At 47.5% G+C, this 10,586-nt stretch overlaps 1 non-coding gene across 1 annotated transcript; it reads right to left on the minus strand.

Moving 5' to 3' along the window:
- Window positions 1-10,208: 10,208 nt before the first annotated feature.
- LOC130034804 (U6 spliceosomal RNA) lies at window positions 10,209-10,315 on the minus strand. Its single transcript, XR_008794154.1, has one exon. It is a non-coding gene; the product is annotated as a U6 spliceosomal RNA (small nuclear RNA).
- Between the last annotated feature and the right edge of the window lie 271 nt (window positions 10,316-10,586).

A 10,586-nucleotide genomic window follows, 5' to 3' on the forward strand; every position in this document is an offset into this window, starting at 1 on the left:
TCTATTTAGTGACAAATACCATTTAACCGAGAGAAATTCTTATCACTGTCACCCATCCGTAACATGGAAGAAGTTCATCATCCAAGAAACACCCTGATCTAGAAACATGCTTCTTAGCTCTGAAGTCAGGCATAGGCCACTTTTCAGAAGTCAGGAAAGCATGTGTCTGTATGACCGATAATACACAAATTGGGTTTCCCTGGCCGCACTGTGAGGTTTGTCCTACACACATTCATTTCCTTTTTCTTTTTTCTTTTTTTTTTTTTTGGCTTTTTTTAGTCACACCCAGCGATGCTCAGGGGTTACTCCTGGCTCTGCACTGAGGAATTACTCCTGGTGGTGCTTGGGGGGAGCATATGGGATGCCGGGGATCGAACCTGGGTTGGCCGTGTGCAAGGCAAACGCCCTACCCGCTGTACTATCGTTCGGGCCCCATACATTCATTTCTAAAGGCGTCTTTAACTCTGAGTTCTTCTTGTGTGGGGGGCTCGAAGAATACCCCCAAGAACCAGAAACTTAGCTCACTAATGATGATCAAGATTGACGTCATCAACCACCAGGGAAAGAAAACTCAAACCTACGAGATGACCGCAAACTCGGTAAGAGGACTAATTAGGACAGATCCCAGGGCTGAGGAGAAGGAGAAAAAATTGCACCCTCAGGCACAGCTGGTGGGAAAGTAAAACAATCTGACAGTTCATCAAAAGGTAAAGCACAGAATTAACACTGCACCGCCAATTCTAGCCTAGGTAAATGCCTAAGAGAAATGCAAACATACGTGCCTGGAAAAACCCAAACCAAATATTCAAGACAGCATTTTTTTTTATCATGGTTTAAGAGCAGAAACAATCTAAACATCCATCAGTGGGGACACTGCTAATAAAAAGTGAGGTATGATCATAAAAGACAACATTCTAGGGCAAGCCAAAGATGCCAAGTCCCATACTAATATATGCTACTCAAATAGAGCCGAGATAAAATTTGCAAGCATTAAACTAAGTAGGGGGGAGGGGAGAATCTAACCTAGTGACAAATGGCCACATACTGTCAAATTCCATTTATGTGAAATGTCCAGCACAGGCAAATCTTTGGAGACAGAAAATAGATTAGTGGTTCCCAGGGGCTGAGGGGAGGGACAAAGAGGAAGAAACTGCTAATGAGTCCAGGGTTTCTTTTGGAGGTCAAAATGGTCTCAAATTAATTGTCACGATAGTTACATAACTCAGCAAAATGCGCGCGAAAAAATCAGTTAATTGTACCCTTTCATTGTGTGACGTGTGAATATCTTTATAAAGCTGTGTCTTACAAAGCCCGGAACAATTAATATTCTTTGAGCCACCGAGACTAGGAAGTCTCTCCGAGGGGAAATTGCCTATAGATACCTTCCTGCACAAATCCATGGGCTGCAATTGTTCATTTCCTATTAATCACAAACGAGAGCAACGCTGCTTCTTAAGCAACAGGAAAATGTCATAACAAATCAGCTTTAAGTGGTGTTGATTCCTAAAGGAAAGAAAATACATTCTTTAATTATGAAAGCCTGCACAGATGTCTTGGCAAGTCGTTAGGAGAGAAAGAAGCTCCTTTTCCACTAAATCTGGGAGATAGGAACACAAACAAGTCTGAAGTGCTATTAAGAGAAATTCTGCACTAAATAATAAAAAATGGAGGAAGGCTAGCCAAATTAAAAAAAAAAATCTTAACTCAGGGGTTGGGGGGTCAGAAGGGGAGGCCGGGAGGGGCCCCTGGGGCAGGGGTGGAGGGAAGGGAGCGCTCTAATGGAGGGTGGTGTTGGAACATCGCATGCATGAATCCCAAATCATTAGCAGTATCGTAAATCACAAGGCTCCAAATAAAAAGATAAAGATGGAAAATGTCCAGTAAAAGTAAGTTTAAGATTATAGGAAAAATCCGCGGCCCAGTGAGTTAGTATAGTGGGGAGGGTACTTGCCTTGCACATGGCAAACTAGAGTTCGATTACTGGTGCTGCATATGGTTCCCGAGCCCTGTCAGGAGTGATCCCTGAGCACAGAACTAGGAGTAAGCCCAGAGCATTGCTGGGTGTGGCCCCAACCCCCCTCTCCCTATTTTTTTTTTTTTTTGGTAAAATGAAATAAAAGAGAGTCTCCTGCCCCTACACCTGGCTGTCCTTGCCGGGCCCCCTTGGAGGGGAGCGGGTTGAGTTTCCCTCCACGCCCCGACCAGGGCTCCGGCAGCCGAAGACCTCCAGAACCAGCCACCACCATGCTGAGACCACTCTCCATTCGCATTAAGGTACCAGCAGAGGAACACAGGCATGCGGGTCCCGGGGCTGAGATCTCCAAGCCTGCTCGGATTGGGGCTGAGCATCCTCCACCCAGATCCTCCATATTCCAGTAGGGAGGGGTCACACCCACCAACTGGCCCCCTGGTGCCGTGTAATCCCATCAATGGCCAAGACCCAGAGACTATAAAACCCAGCTCCCGGAAGCGCGCGGCCGTGAATATTATCTCATTCCTACTTTGTACAAACTGGCAGGCTACTGAATGTAACCTGCCCACACGGCAGAGTCTGGCAAACTCCCCGTGGCGTACTCAATATGCCAAATACCAGTAACAATGATGGGTCTCATTCTCCTAACCCTGAAAGAGCCTTGACTATGACACTTTTTAAAAATCTCAGGGCTAGGACGAAGGAGACGTTACTGGGGCCTGCTCGAGGCAATCGACGAACAACAGGATGGTTGTGATCGTGATTGTGAAATAAAAGAAAATCTAACTTGGCATCATGGTTCAGCTACTGAAAGGTTATATCTGTCTTTGGCAAGACGGTAAATCGACCTGGCGAGATAACATAGTGGGTAAGGTGCTTGCCTTACATGCAACAGGCCAGGGTTCAATCCCCCCATATCCCATTTGGTCCCCTGAGTTAAGAGTGATTCCTTTATTTTTTAAACAATTTTTAAAATTTTGGCTTTTTGGGTCACACCCAGCGATGCTCAAGGCTTACTCCTGGCTCTGCACTCAGGAATCACTCCTGGTGGTACTCAGGGGATGCTGGGAATCGAACCTGGGTTAACAGCAGTCAAGACAAACACCGTCTTTAGTAGTACTATTGCTCTGGCTCAAAGAGTGATTCCTGAGTGTAGAGCCAGGAGAAACCAATCCCTGAGCACTGCGGGACATAGCCCCCAAACAAACAGAGGAGAAATCTAAGGAGAAAAATTAAGAGAAAAATATCTATGTTCAAGCTCTGTGGCAGACCTGTGTGGCAGGCCTAGAGAGAGAATGCTGCCCTGGCAAGCAGACGGTCACAAGCTCAGATGCCCTTGCGGTCCACATGTGTCCATCAGCGCTATTATACAGGCCTGGCAGAACCTGCCGTCATTCTTTTCTTTTCTTTTCTTTATTATTATTTATTTTTATTTTTAATAGTGAGACATCATGAGGTACAGTTGCAGACTTAACACATTTTTGTGCTTAGGTTTCAATTATACAATGATCAAATACCCATCCCTCCACCAGTGCCCATTTCCCACCACCACGGGTCCCAGTATCCCTCCCACCCCCCATTCCCCCCATCCCACCCTGCCTCTGTGGCAGGGCATTCCCTTTAGTTCTCTCTCTCCTATTGGGTGTTGTGGTTTGCAAGAGGCAATGGGTGACAAAGCTTCTCCCATTCTACTTGGCTCCGATATGCCCCAAACTCCTATTTCCATTCCCTTATAATAAAATGAGGGTCTGCATGTTGGTCAAACACCTGCAAAACAGGACAAATCTCTTATTCTAAAATTGAAACAGGGCGTGGAAAATTCCAAGTGCCCAGATGTATTTGGCTGGCGATCCCCTCTTCCTGATGAGGAAAGAGATTTAAATTAAACCTAGTTAGCTGCACAGAGTGGTCAAAGATTTTATTTTGGCTTTATTACTTCTTGTTTGTGGTTTGGGGGACCAAGCAGTGCTGGGGATCGAACCCAGCCTCCCAAAAGCAGGGCACGGGCGCACGCGAGTAGGTTGAGCTAGCTCTCCAGCCCTTATTTTGACTTTAAATGAATAGATTTGAGGACAGAGCCCATTGTTTGAAGAGTGGTAACTTTCTGAGTCCCCCTAGGAAGGTCCCCAATTTAACAGCAAAGGAAAAGAGAAACCAAGGAGTGGTCAGAACGATAGTACAGCAGGCAGGTAGGGCATCTACCTGCCTTGCATGCAGCTGACTCAAGTTCGATCCCTGGTACCACATGTGGTTCCCTCAGCTTCACCAGGAGTGATATCTGAGTATAGAGGCAGGAGTAAGCCCTGAGTGCAGAGGACCCAACAACAAAGGTGGTGGAACATAAAGCAACAAAATAGAAGACTAACACCCAAGAATAGCTGAGATAAGTACCAGGAGGTATACTCTATGCTGGGGAAAAGGCAGCTCAGATAGAGAAGGGAGCACCAAATAAAGGGTGTTGGGAGGATCCTCCCAGGATGGGAGATGCATGCTGAAAGTAGATTATAGACCGAACATGATTGCCACTCAATGCCTCGTTTGCAAACCACAGCACCCAAAAAGAAGAGAGAGAACAAAAGGGAATGCCCTGCCACAGGGGTGGGGTAGGATGGGGGATGGTGGGAGGGATACTGGGATCCGTGGTGGTGGAAAATGGGCACTGGTAGAGGGATGGGTACTCGATCATTGTATAACTGAAACCCAAGCATAAAAGCTTGTAAGTCTACAACTGTACCTCATGGTGTTTCACAATAAAAATTTTTTAAAAAATGATGGTGGAGCAGACACAGAGAGAGAGAGAGGAGAGAGGAGAGAGAGAGAAGAGGAAGGAGAGAGAGACAGAGAGAGAGAGACAGAGAGAGAAAACAAGGATTGGAGGAAAATGGTATTGACCAACCAGGAAGGTGACAGTAAGAAATGTAGGTGGGTTCATTGCAAAGACTGGATAACATTAAAGACCACCGACTTCTTTCTCCATCAGCTGTACCAAAAGGTCGGGAGTCAAGACTGCCTAGTGGAGAGCTGGAGAAAGTGTGAGAATGACCTCAGTCGGCCACGCCTTCCACATCTCTCCATTCTGGACATCCAGGGCTGAAGGGTACAGTGGTCAGAGCCTGCCTTGGACACAGCTCACCTGGTTCAACCCTAACCAGTACCACCTGGTCCCACAAGAACTGCCTTAAGAGACTCCCAAGCAGAGTCAGGAGGAGTCTAAAACTGACTTTTTAATTATAATTTAAAAAAAATTTTGTAGCCTAATGTAAAAATAATCACAGTATTAGAAAATATTAGGGGTTTAGCTCAGCCCTAGAGCACTTGCCTTGTATGTCTGGATCTCTGACACAAGTTAAAAAGGAAGAAAAAAAAGAGGAAAATTTAAAAAAAGATTTATTAAGAAGCAGCAATCAGTATAGACTAGATGGCGTTAGTTACGCCCGCTTGCTTTGGCCTGAAGACATCTTACAAAAGTACGTTGATACTTAAGATTTTACCAAAGAAGGAACGTGCCTAAAAAAATTAGCTAAGTTATAGAATGCACTTCTGTGCTTTGATCAGACTCTAGGAAAAATAAATCAGTTTCCTTCTCAGCTTCTTATCCGAAGCAGAAATGAGCCAGCTGCTCAACTCCGAGCACAGCACCCAGAATCTCTGAGGATTTTTTCCTTCTTCATTACCATAAAAAGCAACAAATGGGTGACATTTCCCTTTCCTCTTCATTGCCAGAGGAAGAATTTGTAGTTCCATTCAAGAAGTTTCGTTCTGACCCTGATCCCCAGTTCAAGTTCACACAGTTACAAGCCCTTCAGGGTTCACTGGAGCAAGACAAACCATTCACAACGCTTAACTCCACGGAAGCCCAACTGGGGAAGGGAAAAGAGTTTTCAAAGTCCGATGTGGCAGACACAAGGATGGGCTTTTTAATTAAGTGTCACGGAAAAGGGGGTGGAGGATAGTATAGCAGTCAGGATGCTTGCCTAGCCAGCAGTCAGCATCCCAAGTTCAACTCCTGGCATCCCACATGGTACCCCCCCCCAAAAAAAAACACCATCAGGAGTGATTCCTGAGTAAACCGTTGAGCATCACCAGGTGTGCCCCCAACCCTCCCCCATCCAAAAAAGAAAGAAAGAAAGAAAGAAAGAAAGAAAGAAAGAAAGAGAAAGAGAAAAGAAAGAGATTTTATTTCATTTCATTCATTTATTTATTTTGCTTTTTGGGTCACACAGGGGTTACTCCTGGCTCTGCACTCAGGAATTACTCCTGGCGGTGCTGGGGGACCATATGGGATGCTGGGAATCGAACCTGGGTTGGACGAGTGCAAGGCAAATGCCCTACCTGCTGTACTATCATTCCAGCCCCAGAAATAGATTTTATAAAGTTATTATAATACTCACAGCAGTAGGGCATTTGCCCTGCACGCAGCCAGCCCAACCGAGCTGGGTTCAATTCCTTCGCCCCTCCCGGAGAGCCTGGCAAGCTACCGAGAGTATCTTACCCGCACGGCAAAGCCTGGCAAACGACCTGTGACATATTCAATATGCCAAACACAGTAGCAACAAGTCTCATGATGGAGACGTTACTGGGTCCGCTCAAGCAAATCGATGCACAACGGGAGGACAGCGCATTATAATACTCACTGCAGAATAATGAAATTACTCCTCAAACTTCCACATTTTAATAAGTCTGACTGTTGCTTCCACTTTTTACTTTGTTGGGTTGGTTGGTTTGTTTTGTGGCCACACCCAGTGCTGGTTCCTGGCTCTGTGCTCAGGAATCACTCCTGGGTCAGATGCAGGGCAAGTGCCCTAGCTCGTCCAGCCCTCTACTTTCTTTCATCCCTTGCTTACAATTAATTAGCAAATCTAGATGTAAGTTCAAAAGGCCACTGAGATGTGATTGGGGTGGGGAAAGGGGTTGTTTGGGGACCACACCCAGCAGTGCTCAGAGCTGACTCTCTCAACCCTGCAGTCAGGGATCACTTCTGTGGTACTCAGGAGAACACATGCTGTGTCAGGGCTCAAACCCCGGTCAGCCTTTGCCACTGTGCAGCTAGTACCACAGCCAGGCAGTATGGTCCAGGGAGGGCTCGTGTGCTCTTCACAACTAGAATGTGAGAGAGGACACAACTGAAGGGGTGTGACGCTGGTCACAGAAAGAGCATGAGGGCCTCTGTCCTTGGAAGATGCTGGGTTGGGCTCTTCTTGGCAGTTTTGAGGTGGGATTGTCTGCCGGCATCTTCAAGGGCACATACTGATATAAATGGTTAAGTCCTTGCAAACAAATCTTGGCGAGATGTTTTTTTACATTTTGGAGAGATAGAGACGGAATCTGTCCTTTCTGGGAGCAGGGGTTGGGGTGGTGTTTCCTCTGTAGCTGGTGAAGGTGGGTTCGGCACCCGACACTTCCAAGTCTCCCCAGGGCTGATGGAGATGTGGCCAGATAATGCCTGAGCGCATGCATTAATCCACAGGGTGGAGCAAAATGCTAGTTGAGTCCAGACGGGACCTAGAGAAGAATGCTGTACTGAGTCACACATGTTCCACATGTCCAAGAAATGCAACGCCGAGAGAGAAGATTCCTACTCTCTAATTAAAACGGAGGGAAGGAACAAAAAGGGCCTGGGATATGGCTCAGAGGTAGAACACATGATGTGTGAATGAGGCTCTGGGACCCATGCCTCCATGCCAAACACTGCAAAGAGAAGAGGAAGAGGAAGAGGAAGAGGAAGAGGAAGAGGAGGAGGAAGAGGGGGGTGGGGAGGGGAGGGGAAGGGGGAGGGGAGGGGGAGGGGAGGGGAGGGGAGGGGAGGGGAGGGGAGGGGAGGGGAGGGGAGGGGAGGGGAGGGGAGGAGAGGAGAGGAGAGGAGAGGAGAGGAGAGGAGAGGAGAGGAGAGGAGAGGAGAGGAGAGGAGAGGAGAACAGAAGGAGGAGGAGTAGAAAAGAAATTAGCTGGGGACCAGAGCAATAGTGCAGTGCAGCAATAGGGTGTTTGCCTTGCCCAAGGCAGGCCAACCTGAGTTTAATCCCTGGCAACCCCATATGGTTCCCAGAGCCCCATCAGGAGTGATCCTGAGTGCAGAGTCAGGAGTAACCCCTGTATCACTGGGTGTGGCCCCAGAAAGCAAGAGAAAAAAAAAAAGAAAAGAAATGAAAGCTCAGGCATACACAGGATATACTGTATTTTTCCGTTTTAATTAGAGAGTAGGAATCTTCTCCCTGTGGTTAATTTCAAAGTCAGAGAAGCAGGGGCAGGAGAAAGGGAGAATACTACAGCAAGGTGCTGCCTTGCGTGCAGCTGACCGGGGCTTCATCCCGTATGGGCCCCCAAGCCAGGACTGACCCCTTAAAGGCAGAGCCAGAAGTAAGTTGTGAGACAGTATGAGAGAAACACCCAAGGACAGCAGAGACTGGGCCAGGAAGACCGCTCCACAGTGGGCAGCCTGCCTCATGAGCTGGAAGAGAAGGCAGCTGGGATAGAGAAGGGATCTATCAATGATGGCTGGAAGGATCGCTGGGGATGGGAGATGTGAGCTGAAGTAGATAAAAGGCCAGAAGATGGTCTCCCAGTATCTGTATTGTAAACCATGATGCCCAAAAGTAGAGAAAGAGAGAGAGAAATACTGGGGATATTCATTGGTGATGGGAAACCTACACTGGTAGAGGGATGGGTATTTGATCATTGTATGATCATTGTATTTGATCATTATCTGAAACTCAATGATGGAAGTTTTGTAACTCTATCTCACGGTGATTGAATAAAAATAAAGGAGCAAAAGCACAGTGGTAGGGCGTTTGCCTTGCATGCGGTCGACGTGGCTGACCCAGGTTCGATTCCTCCGCCCCTCTCAGAGAGCCCGGCAAACTACCAAGAGTATCTCGCCTGCACAGCAAAGCCTGGCAAGCTCCCTGTGACGTATTCAATATGCCAAACACAGTAACAACAAGTCTCACAATGGAGACGTTACTGGGTCCGCTCGAGAAAATCGATGAGCCCATGGGAGGACAGTGCTAGAGTGATACAAATAAAAAAAAAATAAGTCATGAGAACTGCTAGGTATGGTCCCCAAATAAAATAATAAATTTCATACATATATAGGAAGGTGGGAATATAGCTCAGAGGAACTTGCCTTTGCATATGTGAGGCTCTGGGTTGAATCCCCAGCACCAAACAATTTTTAAAAGATGAACAGAAGTCAGAGAGATAGTACAGTAGGTAAGGGACTTGCCTTGTACTCGGTCGATTTAGGGTCAATCCCTGCCAACCCAGATGGCCCCCCAAACACCACCAGGAGTGATCTCTGAGTGTAGAGCCAGGAGGAAGCCCTGAGCACAGCTGGGTGTGACGCCCCCCCCACACACACCAAAAACTAAATGAATAAACCAAATAGTATTGCCATTTTCATATTAATAAAATTCATCCTCTTTGCTCTTCTTGCAAATAAAAGGGAATAAGTACCCGTCATTTGTTTGGAAATCCATCCCTGGCACCCCATATGATTCAGAGCCAGACCCAAGCACCAACAGGTGTGGTCTCAATACACTACACACACACACACACACACACACACACACACACACACACACACCCCTACACACGCTTCCCTTTTTGGGGGGGGTCACACCTGGCAATGCACAGGGGTTAGTCCTGGCTCTGCACTCAGGAATTACCCCTGGTGGTGCTCAGGCGACCATATGGGATGCTGGGAATCGAACCTGGGTCGGTCGTGTGCAAGGCAAGCACCCTACCTGCTGTCCTATCGCCTCCAGCTCCCACACTGTTCCCTTTATGGCTTAGGAGCTTGGAACAATTTTCTCAGCCTGTGACCGGGACCAGAGACACCCGACACCCCAGCCCAGTGCAAACAACCATATTCACACCATGGAGCAGAGTGAAATTGCACGCGGGGCCGCCAAATCCCTCAGTGGACTCCTCAGCCCCTTGGGTACCCCCACCCCCAGCCCTTCTGTTTGCTGCTGTGATAAAATGGGAGGTGGGGTCCCCTGGGGTGCACACCTGACTTTTTGGTGCTCACTGCAGATCACACACTTAGCCACGGTGCCCAAAAGTCAGACCTGAGCACACCCAGCCATGCCACGGGGTGCAACTGGCAAAAAAAACAGCATCCTGCATCGTCTGCCCCTGGGCACCTGGGCCAATTTTTTGGTGTGTGTATGCATGCGTGCGTGCGTGTGCGCGTGTGTGTGCATCCGCGTGCATGTATGTGTTCACATTTTCATCTTTTATTATTTTATTTTATTATTACTTGCGTGTCATCCTTGCATAGGGGCCATGCTAGTCTTCTCTGTATTGTTTCAATTTTAGTATATGTGCTGCCGAAGTGAGCACATAGCATGGTGGTAAGGCATTTGCCTTGCGCACAGCCAGCCCAGGTGAGCCAGGTTCGATTCCTCCAACCTCTCTCAGAGAGCCCGGCAAGGTATCGAGAGTATCTCGCCGGCACGGCAAAGCCTGGCAAGCTACCCGTGGCGTATTCGATATACCACACACAGTAACAAGAAGTTTCATGATGGAGACGTTACTGGGACCTCTCGAGCAAATTGATGAACAACAGGAGGACAGTGACAGTGACCGTGATTATTATTTGATTTCTGGGCTA

Source organism: Sorex fumeus, unplaced genomic scaffold, assembly GCF_029834395.1.
Source record: "Sorex fumeus unplaced genomic scaffold, SorFum_2.1 ptg000061l, whole genome shotgun sequence".
Taxonomy (NCBI): domain Eukaryota; kingdom Metazoa; phylum Chordata; class Mammalia; order Eulipotyphla; family Soricidae; genus Sorex; species Sorex fumeus.